The sequence below is a fragment of the Alexandromys fortis genome, unplaced genomic scaffold, assembly GCF_014885135.2.
Source record: "Alexandromys fortis isolate MF-2015 unplaced genomic scaffold, M_Fortis_MF-2015_v1.1 scaffold_22, whole genome shotgun sequence".
Taxonomy (NCBI): domain Eukaryota; kingdom Metazoa; phylum Chordata; class Mammalia; order Rodentia; family Cricetidae; genus Alexandromys; species Alexandromys fortis.
In genome coordinates, this window is record NW_026067900.1 from 2,642,913 (window position 1) to 2,669,133 (window position 26,221).

At 45.8% G+C, this 26,221-nt stretch overlaps 1 protein-coding gene across 1 annotated transcript in view; it reads left to right on the forward strand.

Annotated features, from left to right (window-relative positions):
* Positions 1-26,221, forward strand: part of Rora (RAR related orphan receptor A) — a 736,444-nt gene that overhangs the window by 71,630 nt on the left and 638,593 nt on the right. The window lies entirely within an intron of this gene.

Consider the following 26,221-nt stretch of genomic DNA (forward strand, 5'->3'; position numbering starts at 1 on the left):
AACTACAGAGAATAACTATGGGATTCAATGAGATCTCTGCAAATGCCTCATTAACCTTCAGAATTGAATGCAAATGTTAACTATGGTGCTTGACCTGAACTTGTGTTACAAAGCATGGGCTGAGCATTTTCCACTTCCGGGTTTAACATGAGATGATGGACCCCCACTTTCTGCTTACTGAGCCCCACTTCTCTTCATTGTCCTATGTTTCCATTTAATCCACGGAACCCCGGAGTTCTCAGGGTGGGGGTAAGACTGCACACCTCTGATCTATTCTGCATGTTGGAGTTTGAAGTGGCCTTTCTTTGGGGAAAAGGTTCAAAACCACTCCCGTGGTACCAGTCTGCAGTGAAGACGTGGGATCAAAGAAGGGATCCGATAAAGGACCAGACTGTGTTGAGGCATAGCCACTCTAAAGCCATGGCAATGCTCCTGAGGCAGAGGGGACCAGGATACACACAGCAACTTTTGAACCGTGGAGAAGATGGGGCTGTCATTCTAGCAAGAAGTCACGCCATCAGATGACGCCGAGTGGCGCATCCACAATAGATTTTCAATTGATAGTGTTTTCCTGTGAAAGGCTGACTTGTGCCACTCAGCGCCTGGCATGGTCCTGACATGGGGAGCTACTCCCTCGGCAGAAGCGGCGGGGAGGCGAAAGGAATGAGACGGTTATTTTGACAAAGCCCGAGGGTCGTGTGGCACAATGACAGCAGTTTCTCCTCTGCAGCTTGTGAGGAGGGAGCAGAGAGGATCAGGATGCTTCGAGATTGTCGAGGAATTTGGGGAGCTGGGTAGGGAGTTTCAGTGCAGGGTGACATAGGCAAGACTTTATGGGGGTCCTCCGCTGCTCATAAGAAACCCGGTTTTCGTTGACACAGAATAGTGGTGAGTATTCTTGGGTATTGCACATTCCTACTGTGTAAGCAATAAACGAGGCACGCTTTGGTGTTGATTGGCACATGGGTTTTGGGAAGGAGGACTTCCAGGAAAGGGCTCTTTTTGTAATTACTCACCCAACTGTAGATTTCTTCCATACCTCCATATTGCTCTTAGTTTTCTAAGCGTCATTCTTTATACTTCTAGGTTTCCTTAGCTTTTAATGGGGAAACTCATTGAATCTGCAGGCTTAGGACAGAAAGAAGTATCCCTAGAGGCTTTACTGATGCAGAATATGTGAGAACCAGGCCTCAGATGGAGCAAGGAAACGGCGTTCTCCCTGCTCTGGAGGGGAAGGCCTTGCAGGGCCAGTTTGTACAGACTCATGGGACCTTCATAAGGAGAATGGAAGCAGCAGAGATTTCACAGCGCTCTGCATGGTTTCCTAGTTAGACCCCTCTTCTTGCCTTTTCCCTGAGCAGGACCCCCTTAAATCAGGTGTGTTATTTAGTAGTGTTGCGTAAATCTTGACAAAAGCAGTGACAGCTGATTATTTTGGGAAAAGCCATCTTGCCTTGTCTTTCAATTCTGCTACTTCTCTACCTCGAACCTTCCCAGTTGATCTGACATCTAGCATGTTGCCCCCATCTGAATGGTACCCGCATCCCAGCTGGTCACTCGGTCTGAGGATGCAGGAAGAGGATGGATGTCAACGGTGCCTCTGAAGCTCTAGGGAGACCTCATCATCAGTGTACTTGTTGCCTTACTCTTTGCAGTTTCCGGGGCCTGCCACCCAGCTCCCAAATAATCACAAGGAGGCATATTCTTTCTTATAAATGCCCAGCCTTAACTTGGCTTATTTCTTTTTCTTTCTTTCTTTTTTTTTTTTTCCGAGACAGGATTTCTCTGTAGCTTTGTAACCTATCCTGGAGCTAACTCTTGTAGACCAGGCTGGCCTCGAAATCCCAAAGATCCACCTGCCTCTGCCTCCCAAATCCTGGGATTAAAGGCCTGCACCACCACCGCCTGGCACTTCTCTTGTTTCTATCCAGCTTTTCTTAAATTATCCTGTCTGTCTTCTTTTGCCTCTGGGCTTTTACCTTCCTCTTTTTCTGTGTATCTTTACTTCTTACTGTGTGGCTTGCTGGTTGTGTAGCTGGGTAGCCAGCCTCTGATGTCTCCTTCATTTTTATTCCTCAATATTCTTCCCAGATTTTCCTCCTATTTATTCTCTCTGCTTGTCTCCCACACCTATCCTTTCTCCTGCCTAGGCACAGAGTTAAACAAATGCAGCATAAAAGAATGCAACACACCTTTGCATCCTTAAACAAATGCTCCACAGCATGAACAAAAGTAACCCATCTTTAACTAATATTCTACTACATTTCTCCATATGTTTATGTTGTGAGAAAGGTCACGAAGCTTACAAGGGCTGAGCTACAGACCTCGGTGTCTAAGCTCTCCAGTGGCAAAGTCTTCTAGCTTTGGGACTTTTCTACATTTTAGTTGCACAGGCATTTAACCTGCCTCAGAGTTGACTGAGCCGGGGCACTGATTAGCCTGAGGCATGTCCTTCTACCACTTACATGCTGCCCTGTGTTGGGCAAGTCATGTCATCTCAGCTAAGCCTCAGTTTCTCCATGTGACTCATGGAAATTAAAGCCCCTTGGGGATAAAGGAATGGCAGGTGAAATATTTCACGTGGTTCACGGTGTGAGCCCCCAGAGTGTATTCACTATGATTGTCAGTAAGCTGCAGGGTGGCTGTGAGATGAGACAGTGACAGCAATTCTCCTGTGATGTAAGCAGCCTTCGCCCCAGAGAAAACCAGCTGTCCTGATCCCCCCACCCAGATTTGGAGCCTTTGTGCACCTGCCTGCTTTGTTCCATACACATCTGACCGCAATATTTGGCCTCTTCCTTCAGCAACCCCCGAGAATAGAAAGTGCACATCTGGAATTGTTTTGACTTGAAGATTAGGTTCATGTCCATGGGTTAGTACCATTTCCCTGCATTGCCTAATTTTGTGTATTCTAGAACTTTCTAAGGCCCTTACAGGGGGAGATGCCTGAATTTTGGTACACTCTGAGTAGACCTAGGTAGATTCCGTGTGCTCTCACAGTTCATAGGTCTAGATGCATATGTCCTGACCAAGTGGCACCTGCTAGACTACTGACTCTCTTGGTTTCTTTGACCTGTTTGATTCCCGCATCACCTGCATCCATGGCTCAGTATACTGATACTAAAGTACATGAGACATAGACATGAACATGTACATACAAAAAGGAAAATCGACCGATAGTTAAGTGAAAATAGCATGGGTAGAATTTCCGTGCAGTCTGGGCAGGGATGGAGTTATAGTAACGATGTTGAGTGGGTTCCCGCTGTTACAGCCATTGACCTTGATTTATTTCTTCATTGATGGATCACCCAATGTACATGGGGTCCCCGTGGGTGATGAGTTAACCTGCTGAGCGTCGAGGGTGATACATGGAGAGGAAGACCTGTTTTGACCCTCCTAAAGAAAGCAGAGCAATTCTGGATTCTGTCAGATTCCTCAGTGACGGTGGCTTTGTTTCAGGTTTTGTCTTGGAGATGTGTACGTAGCAGCGGGTAGCAGGCACACAGAAGACCTGTTGCAAATATCCTAAGGAGCTCGCAGACAAAAGGCCTTGAAGTGGGCCTGGACAAGTCCCTTGAGGTGCCAGCGCTCTCATTAACTATCCTTGAGACCACAAAACCTTGGGTCCTTAGAATGTTTCACCATGGAAGGAGTCAGCTGGTATAGCAAGCTGGACCGAGAATCCCATTCATTCATAAACATTGTTAACTGAAACACCAGGGCAGGGGCCGGGAGAGACGGCTGTGTGATGGTTCTGTGAGTTAGGTGTTTGCCGCTCAAGCATGGGAACCTGGGTTCGGATCCTCATTGTCCATGTAGGAAGCCAGATGTGGCAGTGTGTGCCCATGGCCTCAGCTAGAGACTGGCAGATCCTGAGAACTCCCCGGGCTATCAGTGACATACTGGTTACCTTGGGGGAGGGGGAGATGTTGAGAGACTTACACATCATCTTTTATTCTTTCCAACAAACCTTTGATGTGAATCTATTTTAGCATTCCCATTCTATCGACATGGCAACTGAGGTCACACAGTGATTAGAAAAGGGACGGGCATGGATTATCTTCTACCTTAGAGCCTGTTCCATAGTATTATATTCTCAGAATGGGGTAGTAATTGTGTCGTTGTGTGTGTGTGTGCACGTGTGTGTTTATGTGTGTAACATGAGTGCAGAGACTAGATGCTGGCGTCAGGTGGTTTTTCTTCTGCTACTCACCACCTTTTTTTTTTATGAGTCAGGGTCTCTCACTGAACCCAGGACTCACCAGTTTGTCTAGGCTGGCTAACCAGCATTTCCCAGGATGCTCTTGTCTCCATCTCCCCAGCACTGGAGGTAAGACACCACATCCAGGTTTTATGTGGGTGCTGGGGACTTGAACTTGAGTCCTTATTCTTGCATGAGAAACATTTTATTGAGACAACCATCTCCCCAGCCCCATTTTTGTGTCTTCTATTGTTTAAGTGCTTCCATATTTAGGTTCTCCCAAAATGAAAATTCTCAGTAGACACACGCATTCCTGCTCAACGGAACATTTTTCATTCATAATAGAAAACTAACCCTCATGGGAAGAGTATGGTTAAAGGTGGTCCCTCTGTACGGACAGCTGCCCAAGCCGGTGGTATGTACTCAATATATACCTTATTCCCCGGGCACATTCAGATGTCGTGGTCCCCAGAACACACACTATTACCTCCAGTGGGCACGCCGCCTGGATGTACCAATGCGAGCGCAGGGTGGTATTTTGGAACATGATGTGAAGTTTCCTGATTGGAAATGTTCTAGCACTAAAATATCCTTCGTGACAAGCTTTTTTGTGGTTATAAAAAAAGATCAGCATCTCTCAGGTTACCCGATCTGCTAATTACTTCGAATTCAGATCAGGTATTTGTGGGTGAAATTAGCATGCGATACCCAGCGGCTTTTGACAAGGGGCCCTGATGAAAGAAGACAGAGATTGCTGGAAGGGACGAAGAAGAAAAGGAGAGGTGTGTTTTCGGGGTGAGATTTTGCTCTTCTAGGCTAAAGGGCGATTTAATGTCTGGCGGTGCTAAGCCAGGAAAGATGGGTGAAGAGGAAAAGTGAGTTACTTCCTTATGAAGGAGGCAGTATCTTAGGGGGTGTGGCTTTCATTCAAGGAGCTGTGACGTGGGCTAAGTCACCCTTTCATCTTGTGTAGGAGGATCTGTGCGAGCTGGTGATTTTTCAATTAACAGAGGGTAAGAGGTGGTTCCTGAGTCAGAGGCCTTGGTTTACCTATTTATAGCTATCTAGCTGTATTTATCTGCACCTCCTTGTCTATTTATACATGGGGCTCCACACCTGCCATTTGCTGAGGCCCTAAGATGGCTAAGCTGGAATCTAAGGAAAGATCTTCCTGCAGTGGGAGGTGTCCTTCCTATGACATCCTGTCCTTAGTTAGAGGAGGTCACTGTACGCATGCATGTCACACACCCCCGAGACACCCTTCTACGCTCCTTATTCCGTCCCTCCCTCTGTCCTTAGGTGACTGGGAACATGGTAGGATGCAGCTCTTGTTTTCTTCAGCTGACTTGAGAGCTCTCTGCCACAGGAGCTCTTTCTTCCCCTCCTCCCAGTCAGCAGGTTGGGGACAGGGAAGAGGTATATGTGAAGAACCGAGAGATGGTTGGCCCATAGCAAGCTCTCAAGATTTCTTTACACGGTAAAAACACACTACCACCCACAGCAGTGAGACGTGTAGCCGAGTAGTGAGTTGTGTGAACATGTAGCCTGTGCTGGTGGGGGCGGGGGACTGGCAAGATGCCTCAGTAGGTAAATGTACTTGCCACTAACTCTGGCGATTCGAGTTTGGTTCCCAGGACCCACAGGGTGGGAAAAGGTAACTGACTCTTTCAGATTGTCATTTGGCTTCCACATGTCAGTTGTGGCATAGGTGGGTCCCCATCACTACACCCCAAATAAACAAATGTCATATAAAAATAACAGTAACATGTCTTTGCCAAAGTTAGTTATCCAACCCCTTACTAAGAAGTGTGGAACAGGGCTTGCAGACGTGTGCTAACAAATCTTCAACAGAGGGGACACACCAGTGAGGAAGACATGATCAGGCCTTTCCCTAAGCCAAGTCAGAGCCGTCTGCCTTTGCCCTCCATCTGGAGAGTGGAGAAGTCCACCCTGTCACCCCAGGCACTCTGGGGATCACATCTGTGGAGCTGGAATTCCTCACCCCATACTCCGTGGACAAAGATTTGACCTCTGGGTCTAATATGTAATCAATTCTGGTAGAGTGTCCACAGCAAACTCTTGGGGAAGGAAATCTGCTAAATTCCCAACAAGCTGGTTTTCCTTGCTCTGCTGGACGTCAGACTGGGGACATGTGCCCACCCTAGAGACCTGCTGCTGCTTTTCGGCTGCTCTACATGCTAACGGGGTCTACTGGTCTAGTGCAGGGAAGAGAAGGCTGTGTTGCTAATGGGGTCTACTGGTCTAGTGTAGGGAAGAGAAGGCTGTGTTGCTAATGGGTCTTCTGGTCTAGTGTGTTGCTTCCCATCCATCCTTTCTACATGCATGCATCTATTCATCCACTAGCTGGCTACGGTGGCAGTCCTACCTAAGCTGGGACTGGTCACTTTCCACACTGCTGTGACAACGTATGTGACAAAGCCACTTTAGTAAGGAAAGGTTGCTTTGGGCTCACAATCCTCGGGGTGTCATAGCAGCAGGAGCATGGGGCAGGTAGTCTCACTGCATCTGTACTTAAGGAAGCAGAGAGCCATGAAGGATGGTCCTTGGTTTGCTTTCTCCTTTGTATTCAGTCTAGAACCCGAGTCCATGGGACGATGCCATACACATTCAGGGTGGATCTTTGTACCCCAGTTAGCCTAATCTAAAAACTTCCCCCACAGATGCTTTCCGAAGTTGGTCTTCTAGGGTAAGTTCTGTCAGGTTGACAAGCAGTGTTAACTCTCCCTGGAGACGAGAGGCAATGCCTTTAACACATGTGCATAAATGAGGGAGATTGGCCTGGCACAGGGATGGCTATTTGTCTCTTCTGTGTGTCCCCAAGGACTTTGACACCATATGAGTCTTACATCTTGATTATTGGGAGAAAAGAAAGAAACAAACCAAACAGTGGGGCATTAGAGCCAGGGATGAAGTGCACTGAGGTGCAGTGTAACACTACCTGACAAGTATCAAGTGTCTAGACATTTTAACTTTGAAATTTGATTGTGTAGTTACTGTATCACTTCGTATATGCAAATAGTTGCTTAAAATAAAAAGACATTTCCTTTATAGATAAGGGACAGAGGGGCTAGCATAGCTCCCCATGGACACACAGCTCTCTGGCTAGCACCCCTACATGTGTTCATGATATTGTCTATATTTATGCCCAAACGGCTGATTTTGTTGCCCCGGGAGGAGTCAGATCTTAATGTTTCTGATATTTTCATCTAGCCCCATTTGGCCAAAGTACTTGGATCTGGTCATTTATTTATGTCTCAACTATGTACTGAGTTCCATGTGCCAGGTGCTGACTTAATTAGCAATTCTGTTGCCGTTCCATGTAACAATGTGGGTCCCTCCCCCTCTTTTGGTTTTCTGGAGCTTGGGGAAGGATAAATGATGCTGTGCCTTGAAACGTATTGATCATACTCTAGTGTGGGTGATTGAGAAGGAACTGGAGGCCCTGGCTACACCGCCCAGGCTCCTCGATGCGCTCACCCTCTCACCATTCCTCACAGAAGATGAACAACCTTAAGCCGGCTCTTCGCGGTACTTATCTTACATGCTGGAAAATTCCTTGATAAAGACAAATCCTTGGAGCTGGGGAGATGACTCAGGCATGTCAATTGCTTGCCATGTACCAGCCCGGAGTGCACACCTGTGATCCCGACACCAGGAAGCAGAGGTGGGAGGATGCCTCAGCCTCACTCCAGACTCACTGAGAAACCCTGCCTCAAAACAGTAAGGTGGAGAAGTGACTGAGCTAGATACCTGATGTTTACCTCTGGCCTCACACACATGCTTGTATACACATAGGAGCGTGCACACTTGCATACACTCAAACAAACCTGTGATACTGGCTAGTTCTAAGGCACAGGCACATGATATTGGCACACAGATTTAACATGATCTATAAAGTGAGGCATGTGGAAAAGGAGGCAGCTCCCTGGACTCTTCCTGGCCCAAGCCTGACTGTCATACACCTCCCAGCCCAAATAATGACTTTTAGAATACCACAGCTACTAGCCTTCCCCTACCCCCTTCTTAGACCACACCTACTGCCCAGGGCCCTGGGCAACTGGGGCCACTTTTCACTCCCACAAACCCCTGCTGGGCTGTTCTCTGGCACCAACTCTCCAGTCCCTGGGGGAAGATAATTGAGAGGAGCCAGAAGCCTCCATGGAGCTGGCTCTCCCAGGGCTATTTATGACTCATAGACTGTAGGGGGTGTTGGCCTTGGGGAGGGAGAAGGAAACTTCTCTTTGTTTCTGCCTTTCTGCTTAAAAGAATCTACTCAGTTCCAAGCAGCTGTCTTGGTGTTCAACCGTTTGAAAAAAAAAATAAAACAAATAGAACGCTCTAGAATTATCCTAAAAATGGCTAGAGCCGATATTTAAATATCTTGAATACATCTCCTCTGATTGCCCTCCTAATTGTTTCCCCTGTCGTACAATTCAGTGATGGGGGAGTACTGCCCTTTTGGCTTGTGACCATCTCGTGAGATTTTTCTTTTCCTTGTGCAAAAGTTTCTTCCAGAAACGTCGTGAGGGAGATGTGTGACTGGCCGCAGCTGGATCCGCATCCTGAGCATTGGTTCTGAGAAGTCCACAGTGTTTGTAGCATCGGTTCTGTGCTCCAGAACGCAGGACATCGGGTAGAATGCAAAGCCACACCAGGCCCACTCATCCCTGCTCCAGTTTGGTTAAAGCAGCAGGGTGTTGCTTTATTCTCCAGGGTTCTGGGGAAGAGCAGGCACTGCCATTGCTCGGGCCCGCATCCTGCCTCTGGGCCCAGTGACTCACTACAGCTGAGGTCTCCAAACACATCATCCCCCTCTGTCAAGTTTCTGCTGCTGCTGGGTAATTGATATTACTGGAGCAGTGGTGAACGTGTTTCCCTCACAGCTGATGATGAGACAACTTGTCAAGCATCACCCAGGAGAAGTTTGCCCAGTCTCTCCCATCTGAACGCTGTGTGTTATTCAATAGCCCCAAGAGTCTTCCAAAGCTCTTCTCATGCCTGGGGCCACAGATCCTGCTCTACTTCATGGAATATCTGAATTTCTTTTTTTCTCACCTCCTCCCCCCCCCCCCCCACCTTCCCAGTTTAGAAACTTCTCCTGCCTTCTCTTGAGCTGGCTTTATCTGGTACTAAGCTTCAAGTTGATGCCTGCTGAAGACGTATTTCCTGTAACAGGGCCAGCCAGAGAGAGGAGAGCTCATGCATCACTAATATGCCCAAAAAAGGGCTTCATGCCCAGACTGACCTCCCTCCTATAGTGCCAGAGGCAGGACGGTTATTACTTTCATATCTCAGCATGTGTTTTCTGTCAGAGCTGACACAGTCGAGCCCTTTTCTCTCCAGGACACACCCCACTGAGTCGCTGACACAACGGGTTCTCCAGTCTCTCCTCTCTCTCTCTCTCTCTCTCTCTCTCTCTCTCTCTCTCTCTCTCTCTCTCTCTCTCTCTCTGTGACAGAGGCTCTTATAGCCTAGTCTGACCTTGAAATTACAGTGTAACCAAGGATGTCCTTGAACTTCTAATCCTGGGATTACAGCTATTCGCCACCATGCCCAGTTTATGCAGGGACAGGGGGACCAAACTCAGATGCTTCACGTGCTAGGCAAGTGCTTTACCAACTGAACAACACTACGGCCCTCCCGGCGCTATTCCCCTCTTCTGTCTGAAGAAACGCACTGGCATGCAGGGCTTCAAAAGAGGCTTTACTACATCGCCACCTTTAATGTATGAAGTAACTCAGTTAATTGAAGCCTGTATGTTTTGTGCTATTTTTAACCACAAACGGGCCATGATCCATCTGAAATGATGGCTTGCCCGTTGTCACTAAGAACCATTGCCTTCTGCTACAAAGATTTTCCCGAGCCCTTTTGCTTAAAGTGTTTGTTGGTTTTCGGGCTGCTGCGGTTCACAGTTTCTTAGTCATTTGGTTTCCACCTCCAAAACCTGGGTCCCAGGAGGAGTATGGATCTGAGTCAGTGGGAGCTGCCTTGAAGACCTTGAATGGTCTCGCAGCCTTGGTTTACTGAAGAATCAACTCGCCTGGTTACCATTACTTGTCTCAGTCTTTCTCTTGCCTTCCTTTCTGTAATATAAATAGGGTGCATTAAAAGGAAAATTACCAGATTCCAGAATGGTCAGAATGGTGTCTTGTGAAGGAGAGCTTTGGATGAGATGTTTTTGGTTTTGGTTTGGTTTGGTGTTTTTGTGTTTTGTTGTTGTTGTTGTTTTTTGTTTTGTCTTGTTTTTTGTTTGTTTATTTGTTTTTGAGACATGATTATCTCTGTAGCTTTGGAGCCTGTCCTGGAACTAGCTCTGTAGACCAGGCTGGCCCTTGAACATACAGAGATCCACCTGCCTCTGCCTCCTGAGTGCTGGGATTAAAGGCGTATAGATGTTTTGAAAATTGGGTTTGACCAATAGAAAAGCCGGGGGTGGAGAGTTATCAAATTAATAATACCTTGGAATTAGGAGGTCAGAGGGGTTCTGGGGAATTATGTGGTACCTGGGGTGACATAAACAGTTGAGATCTAGTCAAACAGATGCACTTGCTTCGTGTCACTGGGCCACATGAGCTCACTGCAGGCAGGGGCCTGAGTGACTAAGAAGTGAGTTGGCCTTAGAAAAACTCTTTCCTGGGAACAGATCAGTAAGTGCCATTAAGCCCGAGTGATAATGACCGTGTCCTGCTGTACAGTGAACCTCCTTTGTCATTATGTTCCTTTGCATAATACTGTGCTTCTAAGGGTATTTAACAGCTAAAGAGGGGAGCCCTGCATAGAACCCACAGCCCGGAGTGCACAGGGTCATACTGATATATGTGGCCGTAGAGAGGAACCATGGAGTTTAAGAGCTGGAAGCCACTCCATGCAGTACGTCATGCCCATTTCCCTGTGCAAATCAATTAGTGAAATTATGGAGCCAAACCTCTGAGCCGATGCCCTGTAATTGCTAACTGGAGTTTGAGGTGCTCGCAAGGCTTTACTCGCAAAGCTCATTATCAGCGGACAGGCCCACTGCTCTCCCTGGCCCCACTGGTGAGCGAGCAGCTGCCCTCTGAATGAGGTGGCTGGAAGAAGACACTGCTGTCTTCCTGGGTGTGTCGGGTTCCATCCAGCCGGTGCCAGCCGCAACCTCATCACCTTTCCTGTAAGCATTGGCAAAGTTCTTCTCACTCATCTGGGAGCTAGAGAAAGGTCAGAACCCTGGCTCTGGAGTAACAAGTTTGCTTTGCAAGCATGAGGACCCGAGGTCAGATCCTTAGAATACGGGCTGTCTTTGTTAGGGTTTCTGTCATTGTGAAGAGACACCATGATCATGGTGACTCTTAGAAAGGGAAACATTTAATTGGGGGCTGCTTTACAGTTTCAGAAGTTTACTCCATTGTTGCCCATGGCGGGAAGTATGGCAGTGTGCAGGCAGAGACAGGGCTGAAGGAGGAGCTGAGAGTTCTACATCTGGGTCCTTGGGCAGCAGGAAGAGATGTAAGCTTCTGTGACCTTAAAGATGGCCTTCAGTGACACTTCCTCCAACTAGGTCACATCTACTCCAACTGGGCCGCACCTCCCAATAGGGCCACTCCCTCGTGACCAGGCATTAAAACACATGAGCCTCTGGGGGCCGATCCTATTCAAACTGCCGCCATGGGTAAAGTTATACATGGTAGCATGCATCTGCAACCTCAGTGCCCTTACGTCAGGATAAGAAGTAGTGCTGGGAGCATCCTATGGAGTTCAGGGGCTAGTACCCAGCATACTCAGGGATGGACAATAAAAGACCTGGTCCCCAAAATAGGTGAGAAGTAAACTGATGCTTGAGATTGTCCTCTGACCTCTACAAAGTCGCTGTGGTGTATGCTCCCCCGTGTTCACATACACAAACATGCATATACATATCATGTATGCAAAAATATTTTTTAATTGTTTAAGAACCCTGGTGGTGGTGGTAGTACACACCTTTAATCCCAGAAACCCTGGAGGCAATGGCAGATGGATCTTTGTGAGTTCGAGGCCAGCCTGGTCTACAGAGTGAATTCCAGAACAGCCAGGGCTATAAAGAGAAACCCTGCTTTGAAAAACAAAAACAAAATGAAAATCATTGAAGGATAACTTGCAGTACAAATATTTGAACAAGAAATGGATTCCTTCTACATTGCCTGGTTGATGGGGAAACTCCTGGACGTGGCATTGAGACCTAGGCCCTTGGTAATGCCTCTTTGCTCTTTTGGAATCCTCCCTCAGTAGCCCCATCCTAGGTTCAGGCCTCCCTGTGGTGGGCAGCCGAGTTCCTTTCCTCTCTGTGTTCTTGTGTCTCCTTCTCCATCAGAATGTCTTCTTTCCCTCTGTCTGTCTGGCACATATTTATGTGTCTTCCCCTACAACCAGAAGGATCCTCACCGCCCCTCATTACACAGTGTTTGAGTACCACAGCTTGCTGATGTACCTGTAAGTTCTTGCATCTTAAATTGATCTTCTTCCAACTGAACCTAGAAGCTGGTATGAACTAATTGCCTAAGAGCTAATCATGTGGTTGGTTGAATGAATATGAAGACAGATGCCAGACAAACCTGTTTCTCTTGGCTGACCATGTCTGCATCAGTGAGGGATCAATAAGAAAGGAGGTGTTTGTTATATCTACTAAGCACCTCAGCACCTTGAGTGCTACTTTGCCCACAAGAAGAGGCTCAACTGAATGCTCGTTGGCTGGCTGACTGACTGATGGATGAATAAAGCATGATAGGACAGCTTTTCTGTTTTACCCTCCTTGGCTCTACTGATTGCCACTGTCTACTGAGCACTTCCTGCCAGTGATGCTGACCGGCAATCCAGTCCTTTCTCTGATTTAGGAGCTTGGGAGCTGTAAGAGAATGTGAGTTTTGAGTGTTAATTTCAGGAGGAAAAGTTCCTGTCTTGAATATGTTTATGACACTTCCTTTTCTGCTGTTTTCATTCCTGGCTCATCCTTTTTCACGGGGTCTTTGGGAAGGGACAGGTGAGAGAGAGGAGGATGGAGGGGTTCTTTGTTTTCTTTCTCGTTTTCATTTTTAGAGAAGAGAGAAAGCTCTGGGCTGTGGTGAGTGAAATAGCTCTGGAGTTTTCACCAGTTCTGTGGATGGATCGTTCTTCTGCAGCTTCAGAGCACGGTGGGCATCTTATGATCAGGCATAGTGAATACAGGGCAAGCCATGTGTTGGTGGTGAGCCTACCACAAGGGGGCAGAAACCAGAACGGATGTTTTGGTCAATGGTTTGGTCTTGCATTAATTGCGCTCTGCATGCAGTGGGCGTTTAATAAATAACTAGTGAATTTGACATAAATACCTGGTAAGTTTCATCATAAAAAATGGATGTAAGATTTTGGATCTTTTAAAAGAGTATTTATTGATTTGTGTGCAGCTGTGTAAGTATATCTGCACGTGTTTGGGGCTCGTGCTGTCAAATCATATCGCCTCTCTTCATGTATTCTAAAGAAATTAAGGATTACATGTGGGATTTAAATTAAAGAATGGGGGCTGGAGAGATTGTTCAGGAGATAAGAGCACTTGCTGCTCTTGTAAAGGACCTGGGTTCAGTTCCCTGCACCCACATGGCATTTTATAAGCATCTGTAATGTCAGTTCCAGGGGATCTACTGCCCTCTTCTGGCCTCTGTGAGGACAGTACTCAGGTGGTACCTTACAGGTAAGAAGATACACACCTCATACACATTAAAAGAGAAAGAAGAAGCACAGTATAATCTGTAGGTCATTCCTGCTGGGACATTCACTCTGCTGACTACCATCCTGCCCCTTATATTCTGTTGGTCAGGAGCACGAGTCCTTTCCTCTTCAGAAAGCAAAATCTCCACAACAGGCATAGCTCTGCTTCACTCAATATAATAAAAGGGAAAGCAAGGGAGGGTGGCTGGAGCAATGGAATAATTATAGATTTCAATTTACAGGTAGAGAAATGACAGTTTTACTAAAAGCAGTGTTTTGTCAGCGTATTGGTTTTACATGGACGTTAACAGGGAGTTGTGACTCCCTGGGTCATGTTAGTTCCCAAAAGCGGCAGCGAAGAGGATTAAAAGGAACCCAAATGAGCCCAAATTCTGCCTGCATTACTGTTTAGCCTAAATGAAAGTTTAGTCATCTCTGCCTCCTTTCAGCGAAAACCTTGAATCTTTAAATAAGTCACATGAAGTTTAAAAATATAAGCAAGAGCCTTTTTTGTATATTTTGGTCTAGGAGACAGATTTGACTCTAATTTGAAATTGTGTTTCATTAGGGATGCTTTCTTTTGGCTTTGGGTTTAAACGGAGGCTGTTAGACATAATTGTGTTAGCGTGGGGAGGGGTGAAGGAGGTCACGGAATGCGAACCGAATTGATGAGACGGTCTTGTTTGTATGCACACATTATCTGCGCGTGTTCATCTGTGTGCAGACGATGACTCCACGATAATTCCTTTGAAATTGCATGCCCCCTTTTTGAGAATGGCAATGAATGTAGAGCCTTGCAAGGTCAGAAAAGACCAAACAGATGACGAGGTTGGCCAGTGCTTCCCGTGTGACCTTCTGCTAATTTTACTTTGCTTCGAGAAACATGGCGGACTGGCACTCATCAAGTGTGAGTTGCTGCTGCACGGAGCTGTACTGTTCGGCTGTGTGAGGTTGTCAGAAGCTTAGTTCAAGTGATGCAAATTAAAGAGTTAACTGCAGGATAAGTTAGTCCTGATCCTTCCTATATAAAGGGCTTTCGCTATGTATGATATTTCTATGTCTCTCTTTGTGTGCATATGTGTTCAGATACATGTGCGCACATGTGCATGTGAAAATCAGAGGTCTGCCTGGTGTCTTTTCTCAAGAACCATCCTCTCATGTGGCCTGGGACTTGCCAAATAGGTTAGGCTTGCTGGCTCACGAGCCCCAGGAATGCTCCTGTCTCTGCCTCCCCAGGGCTGGGTTTACAAGTGCGTACTGCCACGCCTGACTTTTTATGTGGATTCTGGGAACCAAACTCAGGTCCTCACTGACTAAGTGGCAAACACTTTACTGACTATTTATCTACCTAGCCTATGTATGTCTCCCAAAATCTTTAAAATAGAAAGATTAGTGGCTGGAAAGACCTGCTCATGGCTGTCAGTCATTTCCCTGAAAAGATTAAGACCATTTCTCTGGTTAGTTATGGTGGAGCTAGAACTTGGTGTCTCACCTGAATTCTTGAATCCTAACCCAGGTCCTGTTTTTAGACAATTAAGGAAATAAAGATGCCATGAGACAGTGTGATGTGTGGTGAGTATATGAACGAGAGGTGGGCATTCCGGGGATGTGGCCTTCCCAAGCCGGCCCTTCACAGCCTGCTCTGAAGTCTTCCTTCATGGGGATATCTTGTTCTTTGTCATTTCTGACCATGAGAAAAAGGTAGCCATCCCTTGCCAGTGCTTTCCCTTTTGTTGTGGCTGCCTGGAAGCTCCTGGCTGGTGTCCCCATGGAATCTCAACTGTTATATTAATCATCATGAGCTTAGCACCATTGCTTCCTCTTGGCTTCAGCACTGAATGGCATATCTGTCCTTTCTTGTAAGTTCCTTCAACTCCTCTCTGGGGATCTAATGAGAAAGGCAGCGGATGAATGAAAAGGAAATGACTTAGAGAGAGAGGCATGTTAGCAGTGGGTCTAGCTTCTTGTCTCGGAGTAGTGATGGGGCTCTTTTGATGAGAAACTTGTCTGGTAGGAGCTCTACAGGAAGGGGGAAAGTCTTGGGTGTCCAGGCTTACGGATACAGTTGCCGTGGAGATGAAGGAATAGGAGGACCCCTGGTGGGGTTGTTTAGCACCTCTCTCACAGACCCCACAGATCTTTGTAACAGGAACCATCATGGCCAGCCGGGCAGTGTTGAACTTGTCAAGGAAGCTGGTAGTGTAGCCATTTTTTCTGCAGGAGACAGTATGAGAATAGCAGGTGACTCAAAAGACCCTAATCTCTGAGTTACACTTCCCCTTGAACATCACACTCCAACGGGAGAGTAAGATACAGCTTATGTCCATTGTTGGAAGCATCAAGGGGTATAGACATCGTTGTCTGGGGAGCCCCAGCAGTTCCAGGAGGGGAGCCCTTGTCCTGGGCCTATCGGTGCATGAAGCCGCTCTCGGTCACTTATTCTGTGTGAGGAGGGTGAGCTCCCTGCCTTTCAAAACAGGTCACGTGAAATAAGTCCCCTGAGTAGATTTTTGTCCATAGAAGAGATCATTTAAGCCTCCTTTCCTCTTGGAATTGTCAGGTCACAGATCCCATTATTATTTTAAATTAACTTCTGTAACTTCCAAGCTGCTGTGCAACGGGCCTCTTAAAAATACTGAACAATCGGTCAGGGTCTTATCTGCTTCTCTTCCTGACCAGAAGGAATTGGCCATGACCTTGCAGGACTGCTATTAACATCAAGTATTCCCACCTTACCCTGTTTGTGTTATTCTTTCTTTGGGGAGGGGAGGTTGAATTAAATGAATGTTTCAGGTTTTTCTGTTTCCTTTTTAGCTGTGTGAATGTGTGTGTGTCCCTGCGTACAGGTGCATTGGAAGCATGGAAGTCAGAAGTCTATGCTCCCTGTCTTCCTTAGTCTTCTTGGATTTGGCTAGACTGGCCAGCATTCGAGCCTGGGGATCCTGCGGTTTCTGCACCACCCCACACTAGTGCTACAGGCATTCATCTGGATTCCTGCCTTCTTATGGGGATGCTGAGGGTTTGAACTCAGGTCCTCAGACTTGCCTACTGAGCACTTTTACCTGCTGAGCCATCTCCTGACCTTCTTTTGGTAATATTTGACATGGGTGACTCTGTTGATTCATCATGCTTCATGGCTTGGGCCTGTCTCAGAAGACTAGGAAGCCACGTTCTCACAGCAGACAGGTTACAGCATGTGACCCTTTGCTCCTTCTGTAGTCTAGAGGATCATTCAATATGTGGGAAAACAAAACATGAAGCCAAGGGCTCAGTGCTAGCCTCTTAATAGCTCAGTTTAAAGATTCCTTAGGCACCTGAAACACAATATTTACCATGCACAAAGCTGAGCTAGGACTCTGGCTAGACTTTGCCACCTGTTATTTTAAGTTCCTTGTCAGCTCAGTAGACTTCTAGTTAAGTGCCTGTTTCTTTGGGTGGTTCTGAATTAACTGTTCTTGTTTGTTCCCATTTCCTCCACATGACACCAACTGAACAAGTTGGGTTATTATAATAAAAGAGAAGACAAAAACCTAAAATGCACTCTGTCTGTCTGTCTGTCTCTCTCTCTCACACACACACACATAGACACACACACAAACACACACACACCTACTGACTTATGTTATTTATGAGCCGATATCATGGGTGGCCTCTACACAAAATACTTGGGCTCTGATATAAAAAAAGGATAATACTAAGCCAAGAAAGCCCCTGGTTCCTTACTCATCTGTGCCCTTCCCAGCAGATTTCCTGATGAAAGACATGATTTCTTCTCAACAAGTTCCATTCTTTCTTCTTCACCCCTGATTGTCTTATGAACCATGTGGATCTGGTACTTCATGAGCCAGAATCTGCTAGCTTCTAGCAAGGACTGGTAACGTCCATATTCCTACAGCATCTTGTTGTACCTGGCAGGCCACCCTTCTTCCTAGAGGCCAGGAGGATACCTAGAACCCACTGAGTCCAAACGGCTTAGACGTCTGTCCGGAGTTGGAAGAACCAAGCTTAAGTGGTCCTGGCCAGGATCCACAGAGGACTGGAATCATGCTACCCCATACACAAGGTCACTGGCTGTCACCCGCTGCCCTCCTGGTTCTCTAGGGAATGGAAATGCCCATAGCTTTGTGTGACTCAAGCCGTGACTTCTGATGGACTCACTTGAATGTGTTGGAGGATTAAAAGAAGGGAATATGAAAATGGCTGGCTCAGGCAAGGTGTCTGCCAGCACTGGATCTGTGGGGATGCTGGCCTGCTCGGTGCTCCAAGCTCTGAGGGTTTGCAGAGGAAATGGAATCCATTTAGTTCTCCTGTGACTGCCTCCCACCAGGAGTAGCCGGAAGAAGCTTTGCTTTGTCGAGGTGTCTGCGCCAACCTTCTGTTTTTGGCCTGTGTTTTATCACGCCCCCCCCTTCTCTCTGCTATTTCATTGCTGTACCCCAACAGAGTGCCAGGTTTATTCCCTCACTGTGTGCTCACCCACTTGGGTGTCTCACCAATGGCTCAGCCTCAGCTAATACATTAGAATTTGAATAAATGTATAACAGCAGGTAGCAAGTGACTGGTGACAGGGTGACATATTGACTTAATATCTGGTGTAATGCGATATGAAGGATGTGCCTTTTGGTGTGTATTTTCATTTTAATTATTTTTTGTTGCTTTTCTTAGGCAGACACTTGTAGGCAGTTTTGAGTAATTGTCTGAAATCATTAACATGTTTATTAAATAAGGAAGCAGAGTACATTATCCAGCGAATCAATTATGTAAATGCGCAAGAGGCACAAGAAATCCATCTTTAACCGTTGCTGAGCCGCATCCGTTTTCTGGAGGATTCCGGAAAGTTGCCCTGTGGTGTGCACATCAGAGGGAGGGAGGCGTATTCGGATTGCTTTCCTCTTCTCAGAGGTTTAGAGCTGCAACAATTAATTCACGGGTTGGGGGGAGGGGACGTTGTGAAGTCCAGCATCTGGTAGAGATCTATGTAGACCCTTCATGTGGATGACAGCAGATGGTCAGCCGTGGGAAGCAGCACTTTCTATTGGAGGGTCTGGGCAAAATGAGAAACACCATCAGCAGAGCAGAGGAAAATGGCATCCTACTCCGGGTCATCGCAAGGCTGTCCAGGTGAAAGATCCTCGACAGACACACATGATGTATACATATATGTCCACACACATATGCATATACATGGACATACATACATGCATACACACATGCGCAGATACGTATATGCACACATTCATGCACACAGATATATTTACACCTATATACTCAAGTCTACACATGCACAGATAGATGTACATGTGCACATGGAGGAACAGATGTACATGCATATACAAATATACAGGACATATATGTATGTATACCTATGCATATACACATATATGCACTCACACACGTATACACAGAGACATTAATGAGCACATGTATACATACAGAGACACTAAAGCATGTGTATATTCCTATATACAAACACATGTACATATATACAGACATATGTCATGTATGTACAGACATATAGGCATGCACACATATACACACAAGACAAATGCATATTTATATGCACACATTTAAATATCCAGACAACACACAGACACATAAATGCACATGCAGATGCAAGCACACAATTGTGTCCACAACAGACACAGATGCACATATATACATACATATAGATGAACACACATGCATATGCACAGTCACATACATATATATACACATAGGCACAAAGACACACAGATACCTACATACATTTAAACAAACCTATCTTTTCTTCTCGTTATTTATAGTTACGATAGTTTCTAGTCCTAGAGAGATGGCTTGGAAGTTAAGAATGCAAACTGTTTTTCCAGAGAACTGGGGTCCAATTCCTAGAACATATTGGGAAGCTCACAACCATCTATAACTCCAGCTACAGGAATCTGAGGTCTCTGGCCTCCAAGGCACCAGCAAACACATCCACAGACCCACACACATACACGACTAAAATTAATAAATGAAACTTTTAAATGGTAGTTTCTAGAAGATTCCTGCCACTTGCTCTGGTGTAGTGTTTCCAGGCCTTGACTATTCCCATTGGGTGGCAGGCGTGTTAGAGATTCACCAGTCCACTCCAAGTTCCTACTACTCTGTAACTCAGTAGTCCCTGCTTCAGACATTTGAGAGATGCAGGCTTCATTTCTCCCCATTCTGCATTTTTGTCCACAAATTTTATGTTTTTTTTCTCCACAGTGAGTTCTTGGTGCAAATGTAGGTTTCCATTATATAGCTGAATTCAATCCTTACCTAGAAATAGTGCTCCCCTAATCCTTCAGATGATGAGCAAAAACACCCAGTGCGCTATAAAAACACACACAGCGAAGCAGGCATCCCTTGCCTGCCTTCCACTTGCGGGCTTTCAAGGTAGTCACTGTTAATGGCTGTAATGGGCATTTTGGAAACATGTGAATTCACCTAAAAGATGATGCCAGGTCAGGAGATACATGAACTTTCAGTGTGGTAGGAAGTGTCAAATGGACTTGAGTCACACACTTCCCATCACCAAGGCATTTACCAGCCTGAGTGTTAGCTTTGTGTTGGCAGCCATTTTTCTTTGCTTATTCAATGGGACATCTGGAGCTGGCTGTGAACATCTTATTGGGTGGGAACGAAGCTGAGCATGGATTTGTGTCGTATTCAGCCAATTGTTTTTCTTTTGTCCTCTATCTCTTTCTAGCAGTTGTTAAAGCTGTGCTCATGGGGCCCAGGCCCTTCTTCAAGCCCAAGCTCCCATTCCTTCCTCTTGCACACGGGGATGTCAGAAGCCAACCCTCTGTCCCCTTCTGGGCTGCTTCCACTAAAGACAGCATCTAGTTGAACTCTCCCCTTCTTTCTGCAAGACACCATCATCTGAGTCCTAGGCAGTGTGGGATTAGAATGGTCAAGGCCTTGTTTCTGCTCTGAGACAATGCTGAGTGCCATCACAGCTCCAGAACAGCTGGGGGATGATGCTGAGACTTGGATGGGATCTCATCCTCATCCTTCCCTTCATATGGGTGCTGATGCTGAGAACACTGCCCAACCAATGGGCACAGTCTTCTGCAGCTCAAAAAGAGTCTTCCAGAGAGCCCCAGGTAGGACACCAAGCTTCCCATTCCGACACAGAGTGGCCCAGGGTGAAATGATTTAGAAGGAGTCTGTTTAGGGTCGAGTTTTGGGTGGATGGGTCTGCCTCTTTGTTCTGCTTCTATCTTTGTTGCTAGCATTCTTGCCTTTCAAAACTTGGGAATGCAGTGCAGATTTATCGCCTTTCCCCTCACGTTTCATCTTTCGATTTGGTGCCAGCTGAGTTTTGTTTCTTAACTCAACAGAGCCTTCCTTGGGCTTAGATGATGATTTGGGTTTCTTCCCCCCACCCCCCATCTACTCTTTTGCTTTCTAAAGTCTTTACCTTTTACACTTAATTTGGGAGCCTGCTGGGACTTATCCTGATGTGAGACACAAGACAGGACCCGGCATCATCCACACACATCCCATAACTGGCCGAGTGTACCAATGTACTTATTAGATAATTTATCTTTCTACCACATCTGAAATGCCTACTTTATTGCATAATAAATTTCTATATGCATTATGTCTATTTCTGAGAGATTTTTGGCTCCATTTTTCCTCATTATTGTTTCTCTAGTAACAAACTATTCTAATTATCTTAGCTTTATAGTATGTTTTAATGCCCAGTGGGGCTGATAACTCTGCACTTCAGAATTTTCCTGACTATTCTCAAAGGTTAATTTTTCATATGCCTTTTAGAATTGATTTTTCCAAATTTCAAAGCATTTCTGCTGGCATTTTTATTGGAATCATGTTAGATGTGTAGAGCAGTGTGGGAGTAAATGACATTTTCACGAGGACGCTGCTCCTCTAAGAGCAATGGCTTTCCTTCCATTCATTTGTCATCCTTGTGTATCTCTGTAATATTTTGATGGTTTTGTGTGTGTCAGTTGTGGGTTCCTTAAGTTCATTTCTTGAAATTGAATGCCATTTTGCTCTTATTCAGAGTATCTTTTCTTCTGATTTTAATTTGTATTTTTATATGTTAGTTCGTTAACCCAAAGCTGACTCTTGTTCTAATATCTCCACTCACTGTTTTTTCATGGAGTATCTCTGGTGCTTTAGTTATAAACACCTACCCACCCACACCCACCCACACCCACCCACACACACATGCACGCACACACGTACACACTAAATACTTTTGCCTCTTTCCAACATCTATTCTTCCTGACCGTCTCCTCAGTACACTGAGTAGTTTTAACTTGGAAGGTGTGAAATTGCTGGTTTTGGTGATAAGACTATTTCTTATGTGGCAGCCTTGAGTGAGTGTGTGTGTTATACATGTGTATGTGGGTGTATGTGCACATGTGTGTGCATTTGTGAAAAGGCAAGAGGACACCCTCAAGCATCAGGCCTCACGAGCCATCTACCTTGTTTCCTCAGTCACGGTCTCACTGGCCTAGAACTTGCTGAGTTGTTTGGGCTGATTGGCCAGAGAACTGAACCCTGGACATATGACTCTCTCTGTCTCCCAGTGCTGAGATTACAAGTGTAAACAACCACAATCATCTTTTAAAAAGTGCTGGAAATTGAATGCAGAACTCAGGTCCTCATGTCAGCAAGATAAATATTTAACTAACTGAGCTATGTCCCTAGCCCATTTGGGCTCATGAGATAAGGTGGTTTTTTCTTTTTCCTTTTTCTTATTAGAGTAGTCAAAGAGTTTTATTTATTTTAGACTTTACTCACAGTCAACATTCTGAATTTGTTTTCTTACAAATGTTTTGCCTCCATGTGTATCTGTGAAGTTTATGCTTGCCTGGTGCCCATGGAAGTCAGAAGAGGGTGTCAGAGCCCCTGGAACTGGAGTCCCAGAGGTTATGAGCTGCCTTGTGGTTGATGGGCATTGAACTTGGGTCCTATGGAAGAGTGGCCAGTGCTCCTAACTGCTGAGCCGTCTTCCCACCAGCTTGCTTATTTTTATCAGATATATTTGGAGTGATTACAGACTTTCTCTTTTATTAGCTATTGAGATAATGAACTGGGAGCGGACTATTCCTGTCTTTGGTCCTAGTGTCCCTGTAATTATCACCATTGGCATGTGAGATGTTATTATTGCACTTGAGAATTTTCTCTCTACTGTTTTTGAGTTAATATTTTTACATCATTAGGTTTTAAGTTAAATTGATCTATCTTGATTTTCTTTCTTATGTTATTTTTGTTAGGTTTGAAACTGGAGTCTAGGCTGTTTGGGGAAAAATGCCTTGGACTTGTATGTGTTCTTTCCTAAGTGCATATTCAAGCATTTGTCTGTGGCTCGGCATGGAGCAGCTGAGGGCTGGTGTATATTCCAGGCCTCCTTGCATGGTTGTCGAGGAAAATATTTAATGGCTTATAGGTGATAACTGTCAAAATTGAACCTGTCATTTTCAAGCTGCAAAGGGAAGAGCAGGGCCAAGAACTGTCTTCTGGAGCAATGGGGGGATGTCAGAATTGCTAAAAACTGTGCAAGCACCTGCTAAGAGAAGGCAGGGAGTCGTGGGACTCAGCTTAGATACTCTGGGGAGCCATTGACAAAGACTCGGAGATATTTAAGGTGGCAACAATAGCAAAACAAGCAAACAAGCAAACAAACAAAAAACCCATAAAACTTTATAGATTGTCCATATGGTGTGGAATTATGAAATGCATGTCTGTGTGGCATGGACCATGAGGCACATATCTGTATGGTATGGGCCGTCAAATGTGCGCCTGTATGGTGTGGGCCGTGAAATGAATGCATCTGTAGCATTCACGCAGTCCTTCAGTGGTAATATGCAGTTAAAGCTCTCTTAGTCCACTCCCATTCATTTCTTTCCACCTTTACTTGGAAGCCATCCCCATGGTTGGCCTCTTGTTCTTTCTTTCTATTCAGCCCAGGGACTACTTGGCCTCTCACCCAGGGAAGTTTCAGGATGTAACTTCCTCACCCAGGCCTCTCTTTAAGAAGATGCTTCATTGCTAAAGAAGCATTGGTTTAAAGAAAGGCCAAGTGAGGCATCCTCTCTGTGGCTCCTTGTGCATATAGAGCCCCTTGTCGATACTTAAAACCCAAAGTGGTAAAAACAAACAAACAATAAACCAAGGAGCCAAAGTGTTGGGTAGTGATCTAGAAGGCAGCCTCGTGGGGGCTTTGAGTGTCTGGAAGAGCTCCATCTCTAACTCTGGCCACTGTGGGTTAGGTCAATCTGATCCTTACGTAGTCAAGCCATGATACCTTTCAATTCAGCCCCAGCAACCATATATCCCTGGAGATATTAGCTCCTTTTCCATAGTCTTAGAATTTTTCCTGAATTTTTTAAAATACATCTTTCCAGGGCTGGAGAGAGAGAGAGAGAGAGAGAGAGAGAGAGAGAGAGAGAGAGAGAGAGAGAGAGAGAGAGAGAACAGTGGTTAAGAGAGTTGGCTGCTCTTTCACTGGACTTAGGTTCAATTCACAGCATCTACATCGTGGCTCACAATCATCTATTAATCCACAGGCATTGAATGTGCATGGCTCACAGCTCAGGCAAAACATCCATACACATGAAATAAGAATTTAAAGACAGTGCCTTGTCTTCCTCCCCACTTCTTCCTTATGCTGGACTGTGAGATTAAATTGGGCCATTCGACTAATGTTTAGATTTTCTTCCTCTCTCTGGGTCTCTGTGCCCTAGGCCTCAGAAATTCTGTTGCAGAATTGTCTACAATCAGGACAGACAATTCCATAATAACCTGTGTACAGACGTCAAATTGCCTCAGACCCAGATTGTTCTCAAACGTTCTTTCCTCCAGATTCTAAGTTCTTGATGCCACAGTCAAGCCGTCACTAAAAATATTTACTCCTAACATGGGTAGAAAGCCTCAGCCCTTTTGGCTAAGCCATTAGTTGCAGCATTAAGATCGCGAGTCAATAGCACACTCCTCTTAGAAGGCTGCGACTCCTTCTCACATGTGAAGCCAGTGTTCTGGAAGGCAGGCAAACTCCTTGATCACGTTTTGGCTTTAAAAATAAAATGGATTTTTTTGAGGGGGGTCCAATTTACACTTCCCTGTTATGATGCTCACAGATAAGGGTGCTGCAAATAGAACAGAATGCAGCAGGATTTAGGGTTCGGAAAGAGGTTTCTTGTGTGAAAAACAGCTTTTCTTGACAAGCCGCTTGTCAAGGGTTTAAGCCGCCTCTCTTTTCATTTATTTATTTGGTTTGAGGGAGTTAGGAAGGTGTTTGGTGTATTTTGTGCTGGCAGCTCACACGTCAAAAACACAAGACTAAAAATATCCCCGAAATATGAATATACAGTAGTCTCTCCTTCCTTTCCCTGCCCCCAGAGTCCCAGTGCCGCATCCCAGGCTTGCAGAGGGCTGAGCCCTGGGATAATACCACAAGGAGACCTTGCTGCTCTGAGTGTCCTTTGCTCCCGTCTCTAACTCCGCATTGACTGGTCCTTGCTAAGACCTAAGCCCACATTTGATCCCTGAACCAAACCCCAAACTCCTCTCTTTTTTGAGGTTGGACCTCATATAGTCCAGGCTGCCCTTAAAGTCCTTGAGGTTCAGATCCTTCTTCCACGCCCTTCCCACTGGCAGGCTGGCAGGATACGTGCCGTCACTCCTGTTTCCCACCTTTCTTATGTGAAGCATATATTCCAGTTTTTCCACAAGCTTGCAGCATGTGAACAGAGAAAGTATAAAAGCTGTCTGTGGTGATTCAGGTTGGTAACTCCAGCTCTTGGGAGAATGAAGCTCACTGGATGCTTCCTGGTCTATGTTGAGAGGTTTAGGTCACCTGGGATTTTATAGCAAGACTGATCCTACCTATAAAACAAAATTAAGCCAACCAACCCAAAAGCATGAAACTGAGCAGAGAGACTGGAGGTCCAGAGGTGGAGATGCTGTCTGATATGTGCAGGACCCTGGCTTGCTTCTTAACACTGTGGGAAGACCAAAAGGAAGGGAAACTGGCTGGGGAGTTGTCAAGCTCACTGGTACCTCCCACCTAGGTCAGACCTTTGCCTCTTCTGACAACTACACAGACACTAGGGGACCTGTTGCTTCCACTTTCATTGTTTAGCGGATAGCCATTGAAGGGTCACGTCTGGGAGGCGATACCAAAGGGTGTTTAGTTATTGGTGCGTGTGTGTGTGTGTGTGTGTGTGTGTGTGTGTGTGTGTGTGTGCAGGGCTAAGGACAAACTTAACTATCAGACCTGAACTTTCATTCTTGTTATTCATCATTGCTCATGTCAGGCTCCCTAGCCCT